Consider the following 14,454-nt stretch of genomic DNA (forward strand, 5'->3'; position numbering starts at 1 on the left):
GTTTTACTGTGTATCATAATGATTTTAATAAAACTCCCATAGTTACTAATAAGGTTGAATACTTTTTCATATTTTTATTGGACATTTCATATATTCTTTTATGAAATAACTTTTCATATTTATTGCCTATTTTTCTTTTGTAATATTGTTCTTTTATCATATTGTGAAGATTCTCTATAGAGTCAAGAAATGAGCTCATTGCCTGTTATATATCTTACATTTTACATTTACATTTTAAGATATATCTTATATCTTCTCCTTATCTATATCTTGCATTTTCATTCTCTTAATAGTTTCTTTCAATGAATGAAAGTTTTTAATTTTAATGTAGTCCAATCACTTTAAGAAAATAAAACAAAAATTGTCAGACTCCCAAATCCTAAAAATAGTCTCCTTTTGTAACTTATAGAATATTATTTTGTGTTTTGCATCTAGCTTTTTCTTTCCTGTGTGATATATAGCAGTGATCAGATTTCATCAGTTTGCATATGGATATCTAATTTGCCTAGCATGGTTTAATACAAAGTTTTTTGTTTTAAATCAAATTTTCATATATGCATGGCTCTGTTTCTGGATTGTCTAATTAGTTCCAATTTTCTATGTGTGTATTCTTGTACTATAAAAAGCTACCTTCCTACTATAGCCTTTTAATGTCTTTAAAATAAATCTTGATAATCAATTTCTCAGAAAATGTTTCCACCTTCTTCAAAAGGGCCAAAAGGGCCATACCAATTCTATTTTTGACTTTTTGCATCTCTATAAATTTTTGGAAACATCGTGGTATTTTACAAATACTCACACACACTCTACTGAGATTTAATTCCTACCAAGGTGAATCCATAGATCACTGGTAAGAATTGATAGCTTTACAATATCGAATTTACAAATTCATGAACAAGGATCTTCTCACACTTAGTTAAAATTTTTAATTTTTTTTTATGAAACTTCATTGATAGTTTCTGTGTAGAGGTATTGCACATATTTTGTTTGACTTATTAATTGAAGCTCTGTGCATTTGATGTTATAAATGGTAACTTTACTTTTTATTTCATTATAAATATTTATCTGTACACACAAAATATTTTTCTATTTAACCTGCATTGAGAAAACATGCTAAAAATCACTTAATTCTAATAAGTTAACTGCTTATTCCTTTAATATTTTTACATAAAAATGATTTCATCTGCTACTTGTAGAAAAAATTTTTTTGAAAACTTTAAGTCTTTAAATTTGGGTTCTTTATTTTTGCCTCCTCACTGATTAGAATATGCAGTGTGAGGAACAGTAGTGTTGTTAGAGGGTACACTTGTCTTTGAACATTTCTTCTTAAGTAAGATATTTGCTATTTACATTTTACAGATATCCTTAATCAGAGGAAGAATTTTCTCTCTAACTTCTACATAGTTAGTAGTTTTAATCACAATTAGATGTGAAATTTATTAATCATTTTTCTGCATCTATTCCCATAGTTATTTGGAATACAGGCATACCTTGTTTTACTGCATGGAACTTTATTGCACTTCACAAATACTGTGTTTTTTACAAATTGAAGATTTGTGACAACACTGCATCAAGCAAGCCTATCAGCAGCATTTTCACAACATTTTCACTTAGTGTCTGTCTTACATTTTGGTAATTCTTGCAATATTTAAAACTTTTTTTATTATTGTACTTGTTATGGTGACCTGTCATCAGTGATCTTTGATGTTACTACTGTAATTATTTTGAGATGCCATAAACTGTGCCCATATAAGAAAACAAACTTAACCAAAAAGTTTTGTGTATGTTCTGACTGCTCCTCCAATCGGTCATTGCCCCATCTCTCACCTTTTCCTTGGGCCTCCCTATTCCTGAAACAAACAATATTAACATTAGGCCAATTAATAACCTTACAATGACCTCTAAGTGTTCAAGTGAAAAACAAAAGAGTCCCACACATCACTCACTTTAAATCAAAAGGTAGAAATGCTTAAGCTTAGTGAAGAAGGCATGTTGTAAGCCAAAACAGGCCAGAAGCAAGGTCTCTTGAGCCAAACAGTTAGCCAAGTTGTCAATGCAAAGGAGAAGTTATTGAGGGAAATTAAAAGTGCTACTCCAGCGAACACAGGAGTGATAAGAAAGCAAACCAGCCTTATTGCTGATATGGAGGAAGTTACAGTGGTCTGGACAGAAGATCACACAGCCACAGCATTCGCTTAAACCAAAGTCTAATCCAGAGCAAGGCCCTAACTCTAATCCATACTAGGAAGGATGAGAAAGGTGAGGAAGCTGCAGAAGAAAAGTCTGAAGCTAGCAGGGCTCAGTTCATGAGGTTTAAGGAAAGAAGTCATCTCCACAACATAAAAGTGCAAGGTGAAGCAGCAAGGGCTGATGTAGAAGCTGCAGTAAGTTATCCAGAACATCTAGTTTATATCATTAATGAAAGTGGCTACACTACACAATAAATTTTCAATGTAGATGAAACAGTCTTTTATTGGAAGAAGATGCCATCGAGAACTTTCATAGCTAGAGAAGAGAAGTCAATGTCTGGTTTCAAAGTTTCAAAGGACAGGTTTACTCTTGTTAGGGGCTAACGCAGCTGGGGACTTTAAGTTGAAGTCAATGAGCATTTACCATTCCAAAAATCTGAAAATTATGCTAAATCTACAGCCTGTGCTCTATAAATTAAACAACAAACCTAGAGAACAGCACATTTGTTTACAACATGGTTTACTGAATATTTTAAGCATACTATTGAGACCTACTGCTTTGAAAGATTTTTTTAATGTCACTGCTCATTGACAATGGCACCTTGTCACCCAAGAGCTCTGACGGCGATGTACAATGAGATTCATGTTGTTTTCCTGCCTACTAACACAACATCCATTCTGCAGCCCATAGATCTGGAGTAATTTCAACTTTCAAGTCTTATTATTTAAGAAATACATTTCATAGGCTATAGCTGTCATAGATGGTGATTCTCTGATGGATCTAGGCAAAGTAAATTGAAAACCTTCTGGAAAGGATTTACCATTCTAGATATCATTAAGAACATATATGATTAATGGGCTGAAGTAACAGTGGCAACATTAACAGGGGTTTGGAAAAAGTTGATTCTAACCCTCATGGATAACAAGGAAGGGTTCAAGACTTCAGTGGAGAAAACAACTGTAGATATGTTAGAAAGAGCATGAGAACTAGATCCTGGAGATGTGACTGAATTGCTGCAATCTCATGATAAAACTTTAATAGTTGAGGGGTTGATTCTTATGGATGAAACAAGAGAGTGGTTTTTTTGAGATAGAATCTACTCCTAGTGAAGCTGCTCTGAAGACTGTTAAAATGACAACAAAGGATTTAGAGTTTAGGATTACATAAACTTAGTTAATAAAACAGTGAAAGGATTTGAGAAGATTGACTCCAATTTTGAATGTCCTCCTGTGGGTAAAATACTATCAAACCACACTGCAGGCTACAGAGAAATCTTTGGTGAAAGGAAGAGTCAACTGATGCGGCAATCATCATTGTTGTCTTATTTTAAGAAACTGCCACAGCCACCCCAACCTTCAGCAACCACCACTCAGATCAGTCAGCAGCCACCAACACGGAGGCAAGACCCTGCACCCACAGAAAGTTTATAACTCACTGAAGGCTCAGATGACAGCAATTTTAGCAATAAAGTATTTTTAATTATAATATTACACTGTTTTTTTAAACATAATGCTATTTCATACTTAATAAACTACAGTATAGAGTAAACATAACTTTGTTTGTGACTCACTTTAAGGTGGTATTCACGTTATAGCAGTGGTCTGGAACTGAATCCACAATAACTCTGAGGTATGCCTGTATTTTATCTGTATCTTAATCTTAATTTAGTTACTTTGCTTTGATGTATTTTCTAATTTTGAAGAAAACTTCTTTTCTTGCAAAAATCTAATTTGGTTTGTGTTATATGTGTGTGTGTTTATGTGTATATGTATGTTTGATTATACATTTTATACACTGTCAGATTTGATTTGACAATATTTTGTTTAGAATTTTTGCATTTATATTCAGGATTGAGACTGGCCTTTAATTTTCTCCCCCATTTTTTAAATCCCTTTCAGCTTTTGTTGTCAGAATTGTATTGAGCTTATATATTAAATTAGGCAATGTTTTCTCATTTTCTATTCTATTTAAGTGTTTCTGTGTTTAACATTATTTAGTCCTTAAATATTTGAAAGGAGTCCCTGTGACATTGTATGTGCCTGAAATCTCCTTGAGGAAAAGTTTTTAATAATATATTCAATTTCTGTAATCTCTCCAATTTTCACTTTCTTGTATTGTTCAGATATTCTATCTTTCCTTCTGACAGTATTTATATAGAAGTGGACATTTCACCTAAATTTTCAAATTTACTGATATAAATTTACTTATGATACCCATTTATGGTCATTTTAATTTGTACTGATATCCCCTTTTTATCACTTTAAGGGTTTTTTCTCCTTTATCTTTTCTCAATTTTCCTTCATTAGGTAAGTGTATGCCTTTTTGAAGAAACAACATTCTTTTTTGGTATTATTTTCTTTTATATCATTAATGTCAACTCTAATTTTTATAATTTCTTCCATCTTTTATGATGTTGAATTTGCTTATCCTTTTTTGAGACAAATATTAATGCATTTTAATTTTTTTCTAATGTATGCATTTAATTCTTCAAATTTTTTTGAAGCACAGCTTCAACTCATCATATGCTTTTAATATGTTGTGTTCTGTCATAATTTATTTTAGAATATTTTTTAAGTTACAATGTGATCCCTTCTTAGAACATGATATTTAGAAGGGTATTTCCTTTGCAGAACATAAAAAAGACCCTCTGTTTTTAATATTTAGCTTAACTTCATCCATCAGTTTAACTGTACACATAAGATGCTCTTTTTTTAAAAAAAATTTTATTGGAGTATAGTTGATTTACAATGGTGTGTTAGTTTCTGCTGTACAGTAAAATGAATCAGTTTTATATATATATATATATATATATATATATATATATGATGTTCTTTTTGATTCCATTCCTTAGAAATATGTTGAGATTCTTTTTAAAGCACCACACATTTTAATTAAAATATGATATGTTAATGTAAACAGTAGTGGAGGCATTCTCTAGCTATTGAGCTCATGCAGCTCAATATGAAATAAACAAACAACCCAATCCAAAAATGGGCAGAAGACCTAAGCAGGCATTTCTCCGAAGAATATATACAGATGGCCAACAAACACATGAAAGGATGCTCAACATCACTAATCATTAGAGAAATGCAAGTCAAAACCACAATGAGGTACCACCTCACACTGGTCAGAATGGCCATCATTAAAAAATCTACAAACAATAAATGCTGGAGAGGGTGTGGAGAAAAGGGAACCCTCTTGCACTGTTGGTGGGAATGTAAATTGATACAGCCACTGTGGAGAACAGAATGGAGATTCCTTTAAAAACCAAAAATAGAACTACCATATGACCCAGCAATCCCCCTACTGGGCATATACCCTGAGAAAACCATAATTCAAAAAGCAACATGCACCCCAATGTTCACTGCAGCTCTATTTACAATAGCTAGGACATGGAAGCAACCTAAGTGTCCATTGACAGATGAATGCATAAAGAAGATGTGGCACATATATACAGTGGAATATTACTTAGCCACAAAAATAAATGAAATTGAATTATTTTTAGTGAGGTGGATGGACTTAGAGTCTGTCATACAGCATGAAGTAAGTCAGAAAGAGAAGAACAAATATCATATGCTAACAAACATATATGGAATGTAAAAAAAAAGGTTCTGATGAACATAGAGGCAGTACCGGAATAAAGACACAGACGTAGAGAATGGACTTGAGGACACGGGGAGTGGGAAGGGTAATATGGGACAAAGTGAGAGAGTTGCATTGACATATACACACTACCAAATGTAAAACAGATAGCTAGTGGGAAGCAGCCACATAGCACAGGGTGATCAGCTCAGTGCTTTGTGACCACCTAGAGGGATGGGATAAGGAGGGTGGGAGGGAGATGCAAGAGGGAGGAGATATGGGGATATATGTATATGTATAGCTGGTTCACTTTGTTATAAACAGAAATTAACACAACATTTTAAAGCAATTTTACTCCAATAAAGATGTTTTAAAAAAAGATGGGCACAAATATTAGTTTGAATAGGAAATGGGAACTCTTTCTCTGAGCTCAAAAAGGCAGACTTAAAGCCATGATTGTGGCTGAACAGTTATTCCAGAGTATAGGTGTAGGAGAGAAAAATTAACCTAGTGACCCACATGTAAAACAGACCATAACCAAGTGAATGAGATTTGAGGTTAACAGAGAGTTATCTTCTAAAATAAAGGAATCAGGTTATGACAGTAAGAAATATGTATTTGGTTTCTACCCCCAGCTCCTGCTCAGAGCTCCTAAAACCACTGTAATTTCCTAAATGATAAGAATGACAGGAGCATCTTTTCCTATAATATACGCAATAAAGATGAAAGGAGAATCTTTTGTTATTCATATCAAGGCCCTTTCAACAACACCTGAGTTTGTTAATGAGGTGACATCTGCTAAGCTCCTAAGGATAGGGGGCTGGTTATAAGAAGAACCAATCAGATGATTAGAGGGTTGGAACTTTCATCCCCACCCTCCAACCTCCATGTAGGGGAAACTGACTGGAGGTTGAGTTAATCAGCAAAGACCAATGACTTAATCAATCATAACCTATGTCATAAAGCCTCCATTAAGAACACTTACTAAAGGTATTCAGAGAGCTTTCTGATTGGTAAACACAAGAAGGTGCTGGGATGGTGAGACTCCTAGAGAGGGTATGGAAGCTCTGCATCCATTCCCCATAGTTTGCCCTATGTATCTCTTCCATCTGGCTTTTCCTGAGTAATGTCCTTTATGATAAACTGGTAATCTAATAAGGAAACAATTTTCCTAAATTCTGTAAGCCACTCTAGCAAATGACTGAACCTGAATAGGGGGTCATGGGACCCTCCAATTTGTAGCCTGCTAGTCAAAAGCACAGGTTACGACCTGGGCTTGAGGTTGGCATCTAAAGTAGAGTGGGGATGGGGTGCATCTTGAGCCCTTAACCCATGGGATCTTACACTATCCTTACGTAGATAGTGTCAGAATAAATTAAATTGTAAGACACCTATCTGATATGGCAGAATTACTTGGTGTGGGGGAAATTCTATACATATTTGGTGATGAATATTGTCTAAAGTGAAGTATTCTGTGAGTTGAGTATTGACAGTTGAGGAGAGTAGAAGGTGTTTTCCCAAAACAAAGAAGCATCCATAAATGAATAAATGATGCAACTTATTTACAAATTTCATATGATGCTTCAAAAAATTGATCTTTTGGGGCTTCCCTGGTGGCGCAGTGGTTGGGAGTCCGCCTGCCGATGCAGGGGACACGGGTTCGTGCCCCGAACCGGGAGGATCCCACATGCCGCGGAGCGGCTGGGCCCGTGAGCCATGGCCGCGTGGCCTGCGCGTCCGGAGCCTGTGCTCCGCAGCGGGAGAGGCCACAACAGTGAGAGGCCCGCGTACAGCAAAAAAAAAAAAAAAAAAAAAATTGATCTTTTAAGATAATTCCATGAATAAGTTGATCATTTTACTCATTAGAATCAAAACTTTGGAAGTTCATTTTTCTAAAAGTTAAAATAATAGACTCCATGATAACTACTATTGTAAAGTCAGTTAAAATGTCCAAACAAAAATTTTTGTAGTGAAAATATGAATGCAACTTTGGTATATCTTGGCATGATGAGAAATGCCATGTTCTTACTAAATTAATGTACTTTGAATTGGTTGTGGTACAAACATAATTTGTTGCATCCAAAACATGACATTCTACCAATAAACACTGGAGTTATTTTCAAAGTGTAAAAATATATTATGTATATATAAAACAGTTGAACTATAATTTTTGTGACAAAGCTAATATTGAAATATATATTTGCTAGTTTACATTTTAAATAAAGAAAAATAATTTAAACTATTTTATGAAAAAGAACCACATTTTATTTAGAATTAAGAATAATAAGTCTCTTTGGATTAATATATACACCATTAAATGTCTGAGCAACACCATTAGATAATTTGCCTATCTCTAATAATGATAGCTAAAAAGGAATCCAGGGTCTTAATAAATGAGTAGATTTATGCCAATATTTTGTGGCTGATATTGGCTTCAAGCTCAGCAGGAAGATAGCATTTTGTTCATTCACTAATTCAAAAGTTAGTTATTGAACTACTAACATATTCCCAGTACTGGGATAGATTTTGGGGACAAAACAGTGAACAAAACAGACAAAAAGCCATGTTCCCATATCTCTGTGGAGCTTACTCTAGTGGTTGGAGATAGACAAAAAGCACACAATGTGTAAATGATATAGGATAGTAGGCAGTAAATGCTCTGAAAAAAAATAAAACATAATATGGGGATTGGGAGTGATTGAGCATGCGCAGTTTGCAATTTAAATGGAGTAGTCAAGATAGGGTTAATGAAATGTTTGACATTTAAGAAAAGGATTGCAAGAGGAGAGGGAGAGTTCCATGAAGATAGCTATGGAAGAGTGTTCTAGGTAGAATAACAGATGTTTACAGTTGCTTTATTCACAATTACCAAAACTTGGAAGCAACTAAGATGTCCTTCAGTAGGTCAATGGATAAATTAACTATAGTACATCCAGATGATGGAATATTATTCAGTGCCAAAAAGAAACTGAGCTATTAATCTATGAAAAGATATTGAGGAACTTTAAATGCATATTACTAAGGGAAAGAAGCCAATCTGAAAAGGCAACATACTGTATGATTGCAATTCTATGACATTCTGGAAAACGCAAATCTGTAAAAACAGTAAAAACATCAGTACTTGCCAAGGGCTATGGGGTGGGGAGGGATGAAGAAACGGAGAGTGGAAGAATTTTATGGCAGTGAAAATACTCTGTATGATACTCAGAACTCAAACAGTTGCTTCATCAAAAGTAGATCATAATGGTAGGCTCCACATGCCCAAGGACGTTATCAGCAGACACACACAGAAACCCGAATGGAGCTGACTGGTGAAGATCTGTCTCTGTCAAAGCAGTCCTATAAAGTTGTAAAGAGGAACCTGATTACCCAAATGTGTAGATACCAAGGTAAGGAATCAAGGACAATGAAAACTCAGGTAACTATGATATCACCACAGGAAATTAATAAAGCTCCAATACTCACCCTAAAGAAATGGAGACCTATGAACTGTCAGGCAAAGAATTCAAAATAATCTTCTCAAGGATGTTTGGTGAACTACAAAAACATACAGACAACTAAGCAAAATTAGAAAAATAATGCATGAACAAATGAGAAATTCGACAAAAAAATAGAAACCATAAACTAAAACCAATCAGAAATCTTAGAGTTGAAAAATATAATTACTGAATAATTCAATAGAGACTTTCAAAAGTAGACTCAACCATGCAGAAGAAGGAATCAGTGACCTGGAGAATAAGACATTTAAATTTTCTGGTCAGAGGGACAAAAAGAAAAAAAAAAGTAAAGAAAAGCTGCAGGATTCATGAAACACAATGAAAATAAACAGTATTCACATTATGCAAATTCCAGAAGGAGAAGAGAAAGAGAAAGGTACAGAAAGTATATTTAAAGCAATAATGGCTGGAAACTTCCAAAACTTGGGAAGAGAAATAGACTTTTCTTCTCTTATAGAGTTAGTTTAAATAAAACTTAAACTAAAAAAATAAGGCAATTTAAGAAAATAGTAACCAATAAAAAACAGGGGTAGCTATATTACTATCAGACAAAATAGACTTTAAGTTAAAAATCCAGATCCAGGGACTTCCCTGGTGGTCCAGTGGTTAAGACTCCATTCTTTCACTGTAGGGGGCACAGGTTTGATCCCTGGTTGGGGAACTAAGATTCCACATGTCATGCTATGTGGCCCCCGCAAAAAAAATCCAGGTCACTGAGCCCTAAAGGACACCAAATAGGTTGAACCTGAATAGGGCTATACCAAGACATTATTATTAAATTGTTAAAAGTCAAAGACAAAGAAGGAAACTTAAAAAGAAGCAAGAGGAGAAAGAAAAAAAAAGAGAGAGAGAGAGAGAGATGTTACATACAAGGGAATCCCCATAAGACTATTGTCAGATTTCTCAACATAAACTTTCCAGACCAGGAGAAAATGGAATGACATATTCATATATTGGAAAAAAAAAACTGTTAACCAAAAATTCTATACTCAGAGATAAAGAAGGGATAAAGAATTTCCTGAACAAACAAAAGCTGGAGAGAAATCATTATCACTAGACTTGACTTACAAGAAATGCTAAAGGGAGTTCTTTAAGTGGAAGTAAAAGGACATTAATTAACATCATAAAAACATAAAAAGTTAACACAAAATTCACAGGTAATGGTAAATATACTGTTAAAGTTAGATTCTGTAATATGTTATTAGTGGTGCATAATACTTTTATGACTCCAGTTTAAAAGTTAAAAAATAAATGTTATAAAAATAACCGTAACTGCAATAATCTGTTGTTAGTTACACAATATTAAAATACATAAATTGTACCAGCAATAACATAAAATGTAAGGAGAAGTAAAAGTTTAAACTTTAGGAATGCTGTTGAACTTAAGTTGTTATCAGCTTAAAATTGGGTGTTACAATTTTAAGAAATTTCATGTAACCCTCATGGTAACCACAAGGGAAAACCTTATGGCTATTACATAAAAGAACATGATAAAGAAGTCAAAGTATACTGATACCAAAAGACATCAAAACACAAAAAAAGACAGCAGCATAAGAAACAAGGAATAATGGATCTCAAAACAACTAGAAAACAATGAACAAAATGACAATTGTAAATCACTGTTTACCAATAATTACATCAAACATAAATGGATTAAATTCTCCAATCAAAAGACAAAGAAAGGCTGAATGGATAAAAAAAAGCAGGATCCAAAAATATGCTGCCTACCAGACACAGACTTTAACTTTAAAGACACACAAACCTACAAGGAAGGGATGGAAAAAGACATTTTAGGTAAATGATAACAACAACAAAAAGCAGGGTAGCTATACTTATATCTGACTTTAAATGAAAAATAGTAAAAAAAGACAAAGAAGGTCATTGTATAATGATAAAGGAGTCAATCCATACAGAAAACATAACAGTTGTAAATATCTAAGCACCAAACATTGGAGCACCTAAATACATAAAGAAAAAAATAACACAGCTCAAAGGAGAAATAAACAGCAATACACTAATAGTTGGGGATTTTAATAACCCACTCTCAAGAATGGATAAGTTATCCAGACAAAGACAATAAAGAAACAGCAGACTTGAACAATACTGTAGACCAAATGAACCTAATAGACATATAGAACATTGTATCCAGCAACAACGGAATACATATTGTTCTCAAGTACACATGGAACATTTTCTAGCATAGACCAAATGTCAGGCCACAAAACAAGTCTTAGCAAATCAAGAAGACTGAAAGCATACCAAGTATCTCCTCTTATCACAATGCCATAAAACTAGAAAATAGCAAAAGGAAAACTGTAAAATTAAGCAACATTCTTTTGAACTACTAATGAATACAAAAAAGAAAAAATTAAAGGGGAAATTAAAAAGTTTCTTGACACAAACAGAAATGGAAATACAACATACCAGAACTTATGGCATTCAGCAAAAACAGTTGTAAGAGGAAAGTTCATGGCAATAAATGCCTACATTAAGAAGCAAGGAAATAATCTAAGTCTACACCTTAAGGAACTAGGAAAAAAAGAACAAATTGAGCCCAAAGTTAGCAGAGGGAAGTAAATAATAAGATTAGGGCAGAAATAAATAAAATAAAGAATAGAAAAACAATAAAAAATATTAACCAAACTAAGAGATAAACAAAATTGACAAACCTTAGCTACACTAAACAAGGGGGAAAAAAAAGAGAAGACTGAAATCAACAAAAGTATAATGAAAAAGAGAACATTACAACTGATATCACAGAAATACAAAGAAAATAAGAGGCTACCATGAAAAATTATACACCAACAAACTGGACGACTTCTTTGAAACATACAACCTACAAAGGCTGAATCAATAAAAAAGAGAAAATCTGAGTAGCCTAATTACTAGTAAATAGATTGAGCCAGTAATCAAAAATCTCTCAATGAATAAAAGCCCAGCACCAGATGGTTTCATTAGTGAATTTTACCAAACATTTAAAGGATTAATACCAATCCTTCTCAAAATCTTCCAAAAACTTGAAGAGGAGGGAACATGCCCAAACTTATTTTACAAGGCCAGCATTATTCTGATAACACAGTCAGATAAGGACAATACTAGAAAATAAAACTATAGGCCAATATCCCTGATGAATATAGATGAAAAAAATCTCAACAAAATCCTAGCAAACCAAATTCAGCATCACATTAAAAGTATTATTCATCATGATTAAATGAGATTTATTCCTGGGATGCTGATGGTTCAACATACGCAATCAATCAATGTGATATATTGCATTAAAAGAATGAAAGAATAAAAATGATTTCATCATCTCAATAGACAAAGAAAAAGTATTCGACAAAATTCAACATCCATTCATGATTAAAACATTTAAAAATTAGGCATAAAAAGAACATATCTCAATATAGTAAAGGACATATATGACAAACCCACAGCTAATATCATACTCAATGGTGAAAGGTTGAAAGCCTTTCCTCGAAAATCAGGAACAAGACAAGGGTGTTCCTCTCACCATACCTATTCAACGTAGTACTGGAAGCCCTACCTAGAGCAATCAGGCAAGAAAAAGAAATAAAAGGCATCAGAATTGGGAAAGAAGAAGTAGAGTTAACTCTACTTTCAGATTACATGGACTTTATATATTTTAAAAATCCTAGAGACTGAACCAAAGAAATTGTTAAAACTAATCAATGAATTCTGTAAAATTGTAGGATATAAAATTAACATACAAAATTCACAGTGTTTCCACACACCAACAAAAAAATTCCTTAAAAAAAAAGAAATGATCACATTTACAATAGCTTCAAGAACAGTAAAATACTTAGGAGTAACTTTAACCAAGAAAGTGAAAGATCTCAACTCTGAAAACAAGACATTGATAAAAGAAATCAAAGAAGGCACTAATAAATGGAAAGGTATCATGTGTTCATGAATTGGAAGAATTAAATGTTAAAATGTCAATGCTACCAAAAGATATCTATAGATTCGAGGCAACTATCAATATTCCAATGGTAATTTTTACAGAAATAGAAAAACCACTCCAGGGAATTCCCTGGTGGTCCAGTGGTTAAGACTCTGCACTGCCAATGCAGGGGGCACAGGTTTGATCCCTGGTCAGGGAACTAAGATACCACATGCCACATGGTGTGACCAAAAAAAAAAAAAAAGAAAAAGAAAAAACACTCTAAAAGTTTATGTGAAACCACAAAGACCCTGAATAGCCAAAGAAATCCCAAGATAGAAGAAAGCAGGAGGTAACACATTTCCTGATTTCAAGCTATATTATAAAGTTATAATAATTCAAACAGTATAGTACTGGCATAAAAACAAATAGATCAACAAATCAACAGCCCAGAAATAAACTCAAGTGTATATGATCGACTAATATTCAACAGTTGAGAAAAGACAGTCTGTTCAATAAATGGTGCTGGGAAAACTGGATAGTCACATGTAAAAGAATGAAACTTGACACCTATTTTACACCACTCATAAAAATTAACTTGAAACGGATTAAAGACTTAAATGTAAAACATTAAACTCCCAGGAGAAAGCATTAGAATAAAGCTCCTTGACATGGGCTTTGGTAATAATTTTTTGGAAATTACACCTAAAGCATAAGTAACAAAATAAAAAAGTGAGACTACATCAAACTAAAAAGCTTTTGCACAGCAAAAGAAACCATCAACAAAATGAAAAGACTACCTATGAAATGGGAAAAAATATTTTGCAAACTTTCTATCTGATAAGGGGTTAATAATAAATATATAATAGCAAAAAATCAAATAATCCAATTAAAAATTAGGCAAAGGAAAAGTGAGTGGACATTTTTTTCAAAGAAGATACACAAATGGCCTACAGGCACAAGCATACCATGGAGATATTGGGGGTTTGGTTCCAGACCACCACAATAAAAGCAAATATCACAAAGTATGTCATACAAATTTTTTGGGTTTTCAGTGCATATATAAAAGTTATGTTCACACTATACTGTAATTAAGTGTACAGTAGCATTATGTATAAAAAAACAATGTACATACCTTAATTAAAAAATACTTCATCGCTAAAAACTGCTATCCATTATCTGAGCCTTCAATGAGTCATAATCTTTTTGCAACAGTAGAATCAATGATCACTGATCATATCACCACAACAAGTATAATAATAATGAAAAAGTTTGAAATATATG

The 14,454-nt window shown here is 33.3% G+C and overlaps 1 non-coding gene across 1 annotated transcript; it reads left to right on the plus strand.

Moving 5' to 3' along the window:
* The first annotated feature begins 13,317 nt into the window (after positions 1 to 13,317).
* TRNAG-GCC (transfer RNA glycine (anticodon GCC)) lies at positions 13,318 to 13,390 on the plus strand. The gene has a single exon. It is a non-coding gene; the product is annotated as a tRNA-Gly (tRNA).
* Positions 13,391 to 14,454: the final 1,064 nt, after the last annotated feature.

This window comes from Delphinus delphis, chromosome 2 (assembly GCF_949987515.2).
Source record: "Delphinus delphis chromosome 2, mDelDel1.2, whole genome shotgun sequence".
In the NCBI taxonomy this organism is placed as follows: Eukaryota; Metazoa; Chordata; class Mammalia; order Artiodactyla; family Delphinidae; genus Delphinus; species Delphinus delphis.